Source organism: Camellia sinensis, chromosome 1 (assembly GCF_055761805.1).
Source record: "Camellia sinensis isolate YWXY chromosome 1, ASM5576180v1, whole genome shotgun sequence".
In the NCBI taxonomy this organism is placed as follows: Eukaryota; Viridiplantae; Streptophyta; class Magnoliopsida; order Ericales; family Theaceae; genus Camellia; species Camellia sinensis.
Window position 1 is genome coordinate 84,005,282 of NC_138961.1, and position 13,194 is coordinate 84,018,475.

Consider the following 13,194-nt stretch of genomic DNA (forward strand, 5'->3'; position numbering starts at 1 on the left):
GTCTCTAAACTAACCATTATAAGAAGTTAAATAAAAGGGAGAAAGACGTGGGATTGGAAGACATACACATTATTACAACATTGCGCTCTCACGAAGGAGAGTCCGAATGAATAAACTAGCTAACTAGCTAACTAGCTAAGCTAAAGCTAATTAAGCTAATTATTACAAACCGGAATGAATAAAATAGCTAAGCTACTTAACTAATTATTACAACAAATTAATTAACGAACTAGTTAACTAACTAATTAAATAATTACAACGCAATTGCAATTAAAATAAGTAATTAAACTAAATAATTAACTACTATGCCTCGGGAAATGAGGGATTTTCATGCACATGCTCGGTTTCCACCCGAAAAGACCACCGTTTTGCTTCTGGAGAGCCTCTATTGCATAATAGAACACTAACATTACTGCTCACTCTGCTCTGCCTTACAAACTTAGTGTTGCATGTTGCATTAGTGGCCGGCCGGATAGTGATGAGGACTACCAGCCACCAATGATGGCCGGTCAGCCATCAAAGGTAGTCCGCCGGCCACCTGTCGGCCACTATTGCACAGGTTCATCTTGCTACAACAAAGGACAAACAGAGCATATACAGGGTATTTCAAGGGTTTGTTTGCATAACTCACCCCTCCTTTTCCTAAAAAAAAAAAAAAAAAAAAAAAAAAAAAAAAAAAAATCAAAGGAGTAACAAGCTTGGTTCATAAACCATCAACTCAAGCAATTTCATTGCATGATGGCATATGAACCAAAGTGTGCAAATTCAATAAATGTAACAAAATAAGACTCATACCTCCTCCCTTTCATGAATTGATCAAGGGAAATGGCAACCTTGGAACCTTAAATCATTTCATCACTAATGAGTATGAAATGGTTCAAGTTTCCATGTGTTCAATTAACGTCCGATTGAACACAACCAAATTATTATCTTGCTCACTTTTAATTTCAAGTTTTAGTTACTTCATTTTAGTTACCTTTCCATCATTTAATCAATTGAGTCCAAAGGGTGAGATTAAGTCCTCTAATGGAAAGAGGGCTCAAACTAAAAGTTGTCTTAGGCATGAAAGAGATATCACACTGTTGGTAATGAACCCCCTAAGGGATTAAACCATTGAGCATGACACCTCAATCTCATACTATCAACAAACAAGTAGTTTAAACCACTTTCAAAGCAAAACAAAAGCCAAGAAAGAAAGGAGGTTGCAGAGATGATTAAGTGCTGAAAGTGAGTGAGCAAAAGCATAAATAAATGATATCAACTCAAAGGAGAAGGTGTCTAAGGCCTAGAACACCAAACCCGTGAGGACTATTACACTACAAGCATGCAAAACAAAGCTCAAATGTAACCAACAGCCCAAAACAGTGCTAAAACAGTCTAAAACAAGTCCTAAAATATGCTGAAATTGAGTTAAAAAAGTCTAGATTAACATGCTAAAACATGGCACAAACTAGGCTAGTAAGCAAGACACAAGGAGGAAAGGCTAACCCTTCCAAACTTGGTCTTCAAAACATGATTTTGGCCACTAAAAAGCTCTAAAAATCAGTGTTTAAAAGCTTGGACAAAGATAGTAAAAGGGTGAGAAACACAAGGGCTAAGGCCTCCAAAACAAGGTACAAAGAAGGGTAAACTACCCATCAACCTTTAATTGCGTTAGGACCCAAGCTTCAGCCCAAAAATACAGAGTTTTGACAACCCCAAAACAATGGAAAAACGGTAAGAATAATAGCAAATAAAGCTACGCTACAAGCAAAGTCTTATACCTTTTGAAGAGAAGAGCAATTCCAAGCAACAAAATCAAATAAACACACCCTCTAGAACTCAAACCAAGCTCAAAAGTACCTCATCTCAGAGGTGGTGAGATTTAGTTAAGGATGTATAGGCAAAAGTTAAGGAATTGTAGGCAAAAGTGTAGAGATTTGGTAGAGAGAAAGAGAATTGTAGAGAGAGAGGAAAATTTTTGATCTCAAAATTTTCCAACCTTTAAACAAGAGAGAAGGGTCCCCTATATATAGAAAACATGAAATCTCTACAAGGATATCCAGCTCTACACGCGTGGACAGATGCATGCATCTGTGCAAACAGCTGGCATAGCTAGCATAAAATATCTGCAAATACACTGGTGGCCGACCGGCCATCACTGGTGGCCGACAAGCCACATCAGTGGCCGACAGCCCAAAAGTGATGGCCGACAGCCTCAAAAGGTAGCCGACAGGATACCAGAGGCTATAGGCTTGAAGAACAAAGGCTTGGTCCAAGAATGAGGCAACAGGGGTGCAAGGTTTGAAAGGCTCAAAGCCGTGGCATTCCGCTAAGGACTTCGAGCACTTGATGAGCATATAAACTCATCATCGGGTGTGCATGCAATGGCGTCCAAGTCGTAAGGGTTGTCAAAAATGGGGTGTCTGCAGTTGCCCCTCTTTAACAGAACTCAGAGTCATGAAATGACGTGAGTGAATGTCAAAGCCCGAAGATGACCTATTTTGACAAGGCCATAAGACTTGGAAAAACAATCAAAACAAAAACAAATGTTGCGTCCACAGGCTGCCTACGTATTCCTTTGTAAGGAATCAAACCAGCGCAGTTCTGGGGCAGGATGCAAATGATATGCAATACAACAAAACAATGTAATGATATACAAGGTAACGAAATAATCAAACCACAAGTAGTGCAAAACCACACAAATACCAAAAAGATATGGAGATGCAAATCAAACAACGTTTTATATAGAAAAGAAGTGGGCACAGCCAAATGACGTCCAACATAGGCTAAGTGACTATATCCTCAATACTTTCCTCAGCGCAGCATGGATGCTTACACATAATAGAACCATGTTTTAATGTGAAAAGGGGTGCAAGCACATGCAAAACTATGTTTTTCGTAGAAAGAGAAAGAGTACAAGTAATTGAGTGGTATGATATAAGTGAGGGATGAACTGCTAGGGAAAGATGATGATCCTAAATACTGAATGCAACAAGACAAAGTACAATACAATAGATGCAATGGATACAGTGAATAAGGGACGCAGGCCAAACCACATTTTACCTAGAAAATGTGTGGGCACAAAACGGACCACGTCTAACACAGAAAAGGTGTTAACACCCTCAACACTGGCCTCAGCGCAGCATGGGTACATACACATGAAAGAACCATGTTTCAACGAGGGAAAGCTATGAGCACATGCCGAACTAAGCTTAAAATGGAAATGATGTAGGCGATAAAATGGATAATGTATTGGATGCAATGAATAATGCAGTAGATGAATATGGGTGACATACTCCAACCATGCTCAAATCATGGGAGGAGGATAAACAAATCTCAAACACACTGAAATCGTGTGAGGAACAGGACATTTAAACCCTGCTGAAATTGTGAGAAGAGGTCCTGAGAAAATCGCCCAGGGTCATGTTCCACTCATCCTGAGATAAATTCCAAACACGCTAAAATCGTGTGAGGAAAGGAACACGCAAACCACGTTGAAATCGTGAGAAAAGGTCCTAAGAAAACCACTCAGGGGCGCGTTCCACACGTTATGGGATAAATTCTAAACACGCTGAAATCGTGTGAGGAAAGGAACATTGAAACCACGCTGAAATCGTGAGAAGAGGTTCTAAGAAAACCACTCAGGGGTGCGTTCCACGCGTCTTGAGATGAATTCCAAACACGCTGAAATCGTGTGAGGAAAGAAACACTCCAACCATGCTGAAATCATGAGAAGATGTCCTAAGAAAACCACTCTGGGGTGTGTTCCACGCGTCTTGAGATAAATTCCAAACACACTAAAATTGTGAGAAGAGGTCCTGAGTTAATGCGATGGATGAAAAGAGTATGATGAGATTGTGCGATAGATGCACAGAAAATGCAGTAAAAAAACAAAGCGGCACTTTAGAAAGTACCTCATGGGGTGAGTGGTGATGAACCGTTGTACTTTGAGAGGGATCTCTCCGTTGTGTTCTTCGAACTCTTACCTTCAACTCACAGTTCAAAGGCCCTCAAATGCTAACAACGGGTAACCTCTGTATATAGAAGCCACGGATGCTACTTTTCTTCTTGATCATATTCACAACTTTCCCTATTCTCTAACGAGGTGACAGACTAGGTTGGTTCAGTATCTAGAATTGAGGTGCACACATGCTATCTCAATCTATGGGGCTGCCATATAGATTTCAAGCCGGGGATATACCCCTGGGTATTTAAACCAGACTTTAGTCTTGGAAATTCCAAACCTTTGTGTTCTAGGCATTGCTATTCAAACTCTACTTTCTACCATCGCAGTTGGTCTCCTAGGAACTCATTGCAAACACAGCTAAGATACCCTTGACAGGGAATGGTATTCGGGGATAGCACTTTGATCACCATTTTGGCTTGAAGCAAGCTTGAGCTTGAGCTTTCAGTAGAGGTACACTCATACTTCAGAGAAAAGACAAGGCTTGAGAAGGTGCATCAGGAATGCAATCTCAGAAATTGCTAAAGTTGAAACAAACTCAGATGCTCCAATTTTCTCTCTTTTCTAGTTTCAGATAGGTCCTTGTTTGGTTGGTCTCTCTTTTGATCAAGGGTGGGCCTTGTAGTTTATAAAAGGAAGAACCCTGTTTTGCACACCATATTGGAAATGACACAACACTCTGAGCACAAAATGATTTATTTTTGAAATTGAAACCAAGAATAAATTCTTAACTGGGTATTGAGCCTACGACTAACCATAGTCAAAACGACTCAACAAAGGAAAAGTAAATTAAAAACAATACAACTATTGACACTCATTGAAATCAAAATGACTCAAAACAAGAATCGAGACAAACAAAAATAACAAACACAACACTTGGACATTTGCTTTCCATCGGCGGGAGACCTCTCGGTTCATGAGGAGTCTGTTTCTCCAGGTATTATTTCCCATCCTTTTCTCATTTGTGATTCTCACATCACTTTGGCCCTTAATCTCTTTTTCTTTGAAAAGTCATTTTCTCACTTTTCTCTCAGCTCACATCTCTCTATTCTTTAATCTCTCTTATTTTTTTTTATCCTTTCCCAGGTGTGGTTGATGGATAAGATGGAAGTTGTGGACCTTATGAGGGGGGTCGAATATCCAGCATTTGTGCTTTACTTAGTTCGATACCTCACTACTCGGAGGATGAGAGAGTTTTTTGGCCTCTGCTGCTAGCTTCAGTTATGCCCTTTTTCTGGTGAGTGTATTGATAATGGGGAAAAGATATAAAACCTAACTCGACTGTGCCCCTAGTTCATCATTTTAACCATTTTTTGTTTTTGGCTTTCTGTTAAAACAATTTTTGACCAACATGAAAGTTTAGATTAACATGCTTGTTCGACTTTCTGTTTTGAAATCATGTATGAGCACTGAAAAGTTTCCTTTTTTGGATCTAAGAAATGGTCCAGTTTTGGAGAAATGGAATAATTTTCGAGAAAATTAGTCAACTCATTAAAAAAATCCTCAAAACTATTTGCAAATGGCCACTACCCGACCAACGAGGAATTAACTCTTGAGATGCGCAACCTCAGATCTGAACTTGAATTGTCTTGCAGCTGAATCTTCTAACAAAATAGACAATTGATTTTGAACGAAGATGAGCACAAAGATAAGCCAATTTGCACATGGATAAGATAGCCGAGTTGAATAAGGATAAGCCAATCAACATAGATGAGACCAGTAGGTTGAAAATGGTTAGGGCCAAACTTCAGGATGAAGTTGCCTACGTATCCCAAAGATGGGAATCAGGCCACACGTAGTTTCAGGTGATTAAGGTGCACTCAGGTATTAAACTCTCCTTTTACGCTCTAAGTTTTGCCAAAACCGCCCTTCCGAGTTTTCAATCTTGCGAGCTCTATTTTTTCATTTTCATTTTTCTTTTTTCTTCTTTCTTCTTTGTTTCCATTTTTTCATTTTTGTTCTTTTTTCTTTCTTTTATCTTGCTCTAACTTTTGCCTGGGTCGCCCTTTCGAGTTTTCGGCCCAGCGAGCCTCTCTAGGATAGAAAAGTTTAACTTGTCCATGTTGATCGGTCGTAGGATCTCTAAGCCATCTGAATCCAGGAGAATGGCTGCTGTTTGTTGATGATGTAGTCTTGATGATGTAAGGGCCCATTCAATTAGGTTTGAATTTTCCTCTAGTGTCATGGATAGGAACTTGATTGTCCTTCAACAAAAATTTTCTTCTCTCAGATTTTGGAATTTGGCTTTCTTTTCAAACTCCATTGGCTTGAGAAATGACCCAATTTTGAATCTTTGAGTGTATCTTACCTTTTTTGCCCCTAGTTTAAGGGATGCTTCTCATCCAGCTATGCAAGCTTCTTTTGGATCACATCTGAGCTTCTTGTCCCTAGTTCAAGGGTTGCTTCAAATCCGACCATGCAAACCTCATATTTTGGTTGATCATTGAACATTCTAAATCAAGGTTCAGGGTTTGAAAGCAAAGGGGTCGAGTCCTGAGGCTGAGAGTGATCATATGTTGTACAATCTCAAGATCAATTCCTGGCATGTCTTCGTAGAACCACGTAAAACATTTTTGAAATTCTTTTAATAAAACGACTAGTTGCTCATGCTCTTCTGAAGACAATGTAGAACCAATCTGGATCAAGCCAGGATCCTTCTCAGTACTCACATTAACAGACATGATCTCATTCATTAAGGGCTTAGCGCACCTCTCTTCCTCTCAATCGATCAAATTTTTGCAAATCCCGAAGAATTCCTTCCTCTTTGTTTTCACCACAGTTTCGGAAACAATTTTGAAAAAAAAACTTTGGTCAATGCAATGATTTAAAGGCACAGTAGAGGTAAGTGGAAAAGTACTGTCATTTCATTCAGATCTTCTGGCGTAACTGGCTCAATGGTAGAAATAGACTCAAAGAGTGAAAAAGACAAACAAAACAAGACAGTGATGTGATGTTCGAGTTAACACGCCCGAAATCACCTAACTCTAACATAATAAGACTGACTCAAAACAACAAGACTGACCCAATACCCAAGTTCGAAAGTAAAACGAACAATATTTTCAAAGTGCTAAAAAGTGCGCAACATCCACCACATCTGGAGGAAAATAAGCGCCATCAGTAGGTGGTTCATCCCCGATCACATAGTCACATTATGTCCCTAGTTCATCAATCCAGTGTCGATAAACTTTGTAGGACTCGGTGGAGTGATGACCTTATTGTCAATCAGATCTTGAACTTCACAGCGAAGATGAAAACAACCGTCAGTGTCATGGCCGATTTGTTGATGGAAGGCACAATACTTGGTAGCATTATACCTGGATGGAAGGGGATCAGAGAGAGGTCGAGAATCAAGGGGTTTGAGGATGGCCTTGCCCTATGAGGATTTGGAGAGCTTTGGACAAGGTCATGTAAAGGGGATTGGACGTGCGATTACCAATCCTGACAAGATTGACAGAGGGGTTGGCAGGTGTTGACTGGGTTTGATGACCTCTTATGGGTGTAGGATTGGAGCTAAAAGGGACGTTTCTGGTACGGTAGCCCTTTTCATAGTTTATCCCTAGATTCAAAATGATACCAACCTGAGCAACAAAAGTGTCATCCATAGTGTTTGCAACAACTGCAAGCACTTGTTGCTTGTTCAGCCCTTTGCCCTTCAAAGCCTCAATAGCCCACTGAAGTTGTTCATAAGGATCAATGCTTGCCTCGGCCTTGTTCTTGCCCCTTGCCTCTACTTTGCTAAGGGATTGGGTCGCTATATCGGAGCGGAGCCCAGTTGTTGTCGACATGTCATCACCAAGACTTGAGATAGCTTCTGGTTGGCCATTTTCAATTGTAGCTCGTCCCAAGATTGGGGGCCTTTTGGCGTGAAATTTCTGGCATGTGATGTGGTCGATGATGGAGCCAAAATCCCAAAGGCTAAATCTTCCACTGTTCTCTAAGATTTTCAATCATGCTCATTAAATCAGAAGTAATGGGTTCATGGGTTTGAGATGATTGGGGTTCAAGTGCATCCATCATACACAAGTCCGTACTTTCTAGAATGAACACCTCAGGCTTGGGTAAATGGATCGGGGTGATGTATATGCTGGGGTTGTAGGTGGATGGTAGTGTATGGATTAGGTTGAGTTGTAAAGATGGTGCGTTAGTGGTGGCCTAAGGTCCTTTTGGTGGAACTATGATCTTTTCGTCAATAAGATCCTGGATCTTATGACTGAGGTGGGTGCAATGGTTTGTATCACGACCGTGCTGCTAATAATAGGCACAGTATTTAGCGAGGTCATATCTTGGTGGAAAAGGATTTGAGAGGAGTCGGGGTTCTAAGAGCTCCAGGTACCCTTTTTCTAGCAGCATTTTCAAGGCTTGAGAGAGACTCATGTAAAGAGGATGGAAATTTTGGGCTTGGGGCTGAGTTGCAGTTGTGGGTTTTTGGCTATTGATGAAAGTGGTGACAATATTTACTTATGAGCATTTCGCAGTTGTGCTACCATTAGAACTACGAAAAACATTCTTCCTCATAGGTTCATTACCCTCCACAATGATCCCTTGCCCAATGGCATCCTCGATTTGAACCCCAATTTCATGGAGGTCCTTAAAGTTGAATAGTGGGGGGACTATCATTTTCTATAATAGCCTTTCATGCAGATTTCTAACAATGATACGGACTTGCTTTTTCTCTGGAGGCCTACTGGCCATCATAGCCGCCTTTGCCCTCCATCGAACAACAAACTCTAAAAAGCCCTCTTTCAGTTCCTGACACGTTGCCTCAAGATCATGAGTTATGACCTCGATCTACGTGTTATAGAAATATTGGGTAACGAAGGATTTGGCCAACTCTTGCCAGCTCTGTTTCACAGAGTCCTCCAATTTAGCATACAAAATAACAGCTATTCCAGACATGGTTCGGCTGAATAGTGACAACTTCTGTACTCGGGTCAAACCCATTGGTCGTAGGATATCAGAAAATAGATGCAAATGCACTATCGAATTTCCAGAGCCATCAAAGCAGTCAATATGCGACATCTTGAACCGCTCCTGTAAGGTAACTGCTGATCCAGTGTGCCCATCCTCTATGTTTGCAATAGAGTTGACCCTCTGTGCCTTTTTGAACAACTTTTCCAGCTTGTTGACTTTGAGCGCGATTGGATCAACCTCAAGTTTGAACGGTGCCTCGGTTTGATACATCGGGGCTCTGGAAGTTTGTGTTAGGATGGGTTCTACTTGGACTGGGAGAACCGAAACATCCTCGGTTTGTGGATCTTGAGCAGTGGAAGCATTATGTGTGGTATCAGGCATAGGGATAGCCGTGGTGGGTACATGTGACGTAGAAGTCGTTGCTGGCTGCGGTTGCTGTTGCTGTAGGCTAGTTATAACCTCGGCCTGACGGGTCGCGTCATGCTGGAGAAAGTCAATTGTTTGCTGCAGATAGAGTAATAATCCCTTCAAATTTGTCGAAGGCTGAGTGTGAAATTGGTTTGATGTTTATATAAATGGTGGAGTTGGATATGTATTATCTTTCACCTATGGAAGTTTGGATAGTTTATCTGTTTTGGAGATTGTATATCCGTTTAGAAGTATCTGTTTTGAGCTATCAATGGAGGATAGCTATGATTATTGTAGAAATTGAATGAAGATTAGGTAAATTGAAATTAATCTCTCATCCGTTGTCATTGAACATGATTATGTCTTTAATACATTGCAAATGTATGATGTTTGGGAGAGAAAAAAAGGATGTACTCCATGTTTGGGAGAAGAAATAGAATGTACTCCATTGAATTAAGTTGGTTGGTGTGTTTAGGGTGAAAGTCTCGAAAATCACGAGTATACATGGGTGCTAATTCCCGCAAATCAAATATCTGTAAAATGGCAAGTAGAAGTGTTTGTATGATGGTTATATTGATTAGAGACCCACTGAGTTGTTCCCTAAGTTTGGTTGTTTGAATAAATTGGAAATGACTCATGAATTAAGATTAAATGGATTGAGATATAAATTTGACATAGTAAGATTTTGCAAAATAGTTATGAATGATTTTATCATGGGCATGGTATGTGCTTGTCACACTTATATCTTTGTTAAGATTCATATATTATGTTAGATTATTTCTGCTGGGTTTTGGCTCACTCTATATGGGAAAACATTTTCAGGTGTTAGTAATATGCCTCTACCAAGGCAATAGCTTGGGAGAAATCGGAGCTAAAGGCTTCTCTTTTGTGTATTATGTCATTGTTTTGATTCAAGCCAAGGGCATTATATGTATTGGATTTAAATCTACTTTTGTTGTAACCAAACATGGTCTTGGAAAGATGTAAGCCTGTAGGGCATTCATTTTTGTTAAACCTTTTTGTGCCATTAACTCTCATGAAATGAAAGAACATTATACTCTGATTTATATTGTTATTTTCATATGGTCTTGGATAGATTTATGGCATTTATTTCGGAGTGTTACATTATGAGAACTTCAACCAACCCATGATTGTAGCATATCCTATAGAAAAAAGAAAAAAGAAAAAAACAAACAAACAAACAAACAAAATGAATATATATATATATATCAAAACTATTGACATTTTAAAATTTAAAAAAATAAAAAAATAAAAAAAATACTTTTGCCACTAAGTTATAAGTTGTACACTTATGTCCTTCACATGCGAAACATCAAAATGATATCCGGTGTCTATGCAATTTTGTTGATAAAGTGATTATGGCTGAAACACCTTATTCAAAAATCTTTCTAAGATATTATCATAAATTGGTAGATCTAAAGTTGGGGTCAAGCTTCTCTCAAATGCAAGATTGGACTAGATTGTGCTGTTCGGCCTGTGGGGGCTACCATGGGTCCTATTTTGATGATCTGAATCGATCAATGTATAGAACTCGTCGAGTAATTTATCCCTATCAAATATTCTGTTAATCGGATATCGATAGCTATTTGATCGGATCAAATTTCTGTCAACAATAACTATAATTTTCAGAATAAGTTGTGATAAAAATCTGATCCGATCAAGTTGCTATCGATATCCGATTAACGTAATGTTTTATAAGAATAAAGTACTCGACAAGCTCTACATATTGAATGGTTCAAATTATCGAAATAGAGCTCATGGTGGGCCCCACGGGCCCAACAGTATCGTCCAGTCCAAAAAACAAGCTCGGCCTCTGAAGTTGTATTTATATTTATAAATGAAATCATCTTTTACTAGGAAAATTATCATTCCATAAGAAAGTCTAAGAAATTAATATAAAAAAATGTTAGGTACCCCAAATGTTTTATTAACATTTCTATCAAATATCTCACATGGGTGTGGGACTCACACCATGTGGGTCCCATCTGGGTCTCACACCCTTGTGAGATATTTGGTAAAAGTATTTGTAAAAAGTGCTGCTATTAACACCTGCCAAAATTCTTTGGACCCTCCATTTCTTTAAACCCCAACCCTAAACCCTAAATTTTAATAATATTTTTTGGACACCCCACTTATTACCAAATCTACCTATATTCATAATATTTTCACAATCAAATGCACATCCAGCCAATTTTTCATACCTCTCCTTCCTTGACGCTCCGTCTACCATATTCATCTTCTCCACACCGATTGAATCCATTCAAAGTGTTGCTAATGTGCTTGGGGCATTGTTGTTTTTTTTTTTTTTTCCTTTTTTCTTACAAGTGCTGCTGCAATTCGTTGGAAATTCAACACTTTCGGATCACAGCCACACAAAGGTACAATACTTATGTTTTCTTACAAGTGTTGTAGACTTTTTCATCTACCGTCAAATGTATAATTTACTTCTCTTTTCTTTTCAATTAATCATAACCACACAAACAAAAACCCTTTACCAACCAAAACCACAACCACACAAAACCCTAACTGTGGGAGAATATTATAATGTAATAGATGGCCTGATTCCACAGAAAATTCAATTTTCTTTTTTGGAAATAGAGGTCTGAATATTGTAATCTAATGGATGGCTTAAATATTATAATGTAATAGAAGTCTACATACCAACTAGAAATAAAATAAAAATATTAGAACCCTTTGTCTTTTAGAAAATTTGTTCAGCTGATCCTTTGTCTTGGAGTGTTGGGCATTTTGGTTGTGTTTTCTTTGTGCATGAAGAAAACAAAATTTGTTTGGCTGATACTTTGTCTTGGAGTGTTGGGACCAGTTGCTTTTTTGAGTGTGAGGTTTTTATGTCTATACTGTACATATAGTATAAAATTGTCCATTTTCTATTGTTGTAAGGCATTGTCATTGCCATTGGTTTTGCCTCTGTTTTCTATAATAATCTTTAGAATTACTTTATTTTCATAAGTTTTTTTTAAAAAAAAATTTGTTTTCTTTTGTGTTACTTTTATTACTTAAACATTAACTAGTAGTGAGGTTAGGTTAGTTTTTGTTATACATTGTTTGATGTAAATGACAAACCAAAGATTGTCAACAAAGAAAAGGGCACTTGACTCTGTAATATTGTACCCTATTTGAGCAAAAAAAGTTATGTTCTTTCTTATGTAATATTGTACCCTATAAATTCTAAGTTTATATTTGTTTGGTGGGTAAGAAGTAAGAAAATGAAAATAAAAATTTAGACATATATTACATCTAAATTTTCTTCCATATGAAAAATTTATATCTGAATTTTCTGCAACAAAAAAAAAAAAAATACAGGGAAAGAGGAGGCAAATAGGGCAACAACTAGCTACATTATTTAATTCACATTTTCAGCTTCTTTTCCATGTATTTTCATACATCAACTTATAGCCACATAATCACACAATACTTGTACTAACTGTCTTCCACATAAACTAACTCTAATTAGCACAATACACATCATAAGCCTAACAAGAAGTGGGTGAGCTGTTTGAAAACAGTGCTAATTTTAGCACATTATATCAACTTGGAGATGCATGTGATTATATTGCAACTATAGGCTTTGGGCCAATGTTGAATTTTCTTTAAGTACTTATAATCAATCATAAATGTCCTAAGAAGCAAAACACACAGCTTTTGCTATGTGCTAAGCCTTTTTTGTTTTTAATACCAAATTCCATTGTTTAGGCTCTCAAATTTTTGCATTTTTGGAAAGCTTTGTTTTTGTCTATAATTTTATTTAGGATTTTTTGTTTTTAATGGTCTTGCTCTTGGCATGCTTCTAATGCATTACAATTCTCATATTTTGGTCCAACTCAAATATCTTATTTTTAGTAATTTCTTTTTATCGTTTATTTATTTTGTGTTTGGCAAGAAACTGT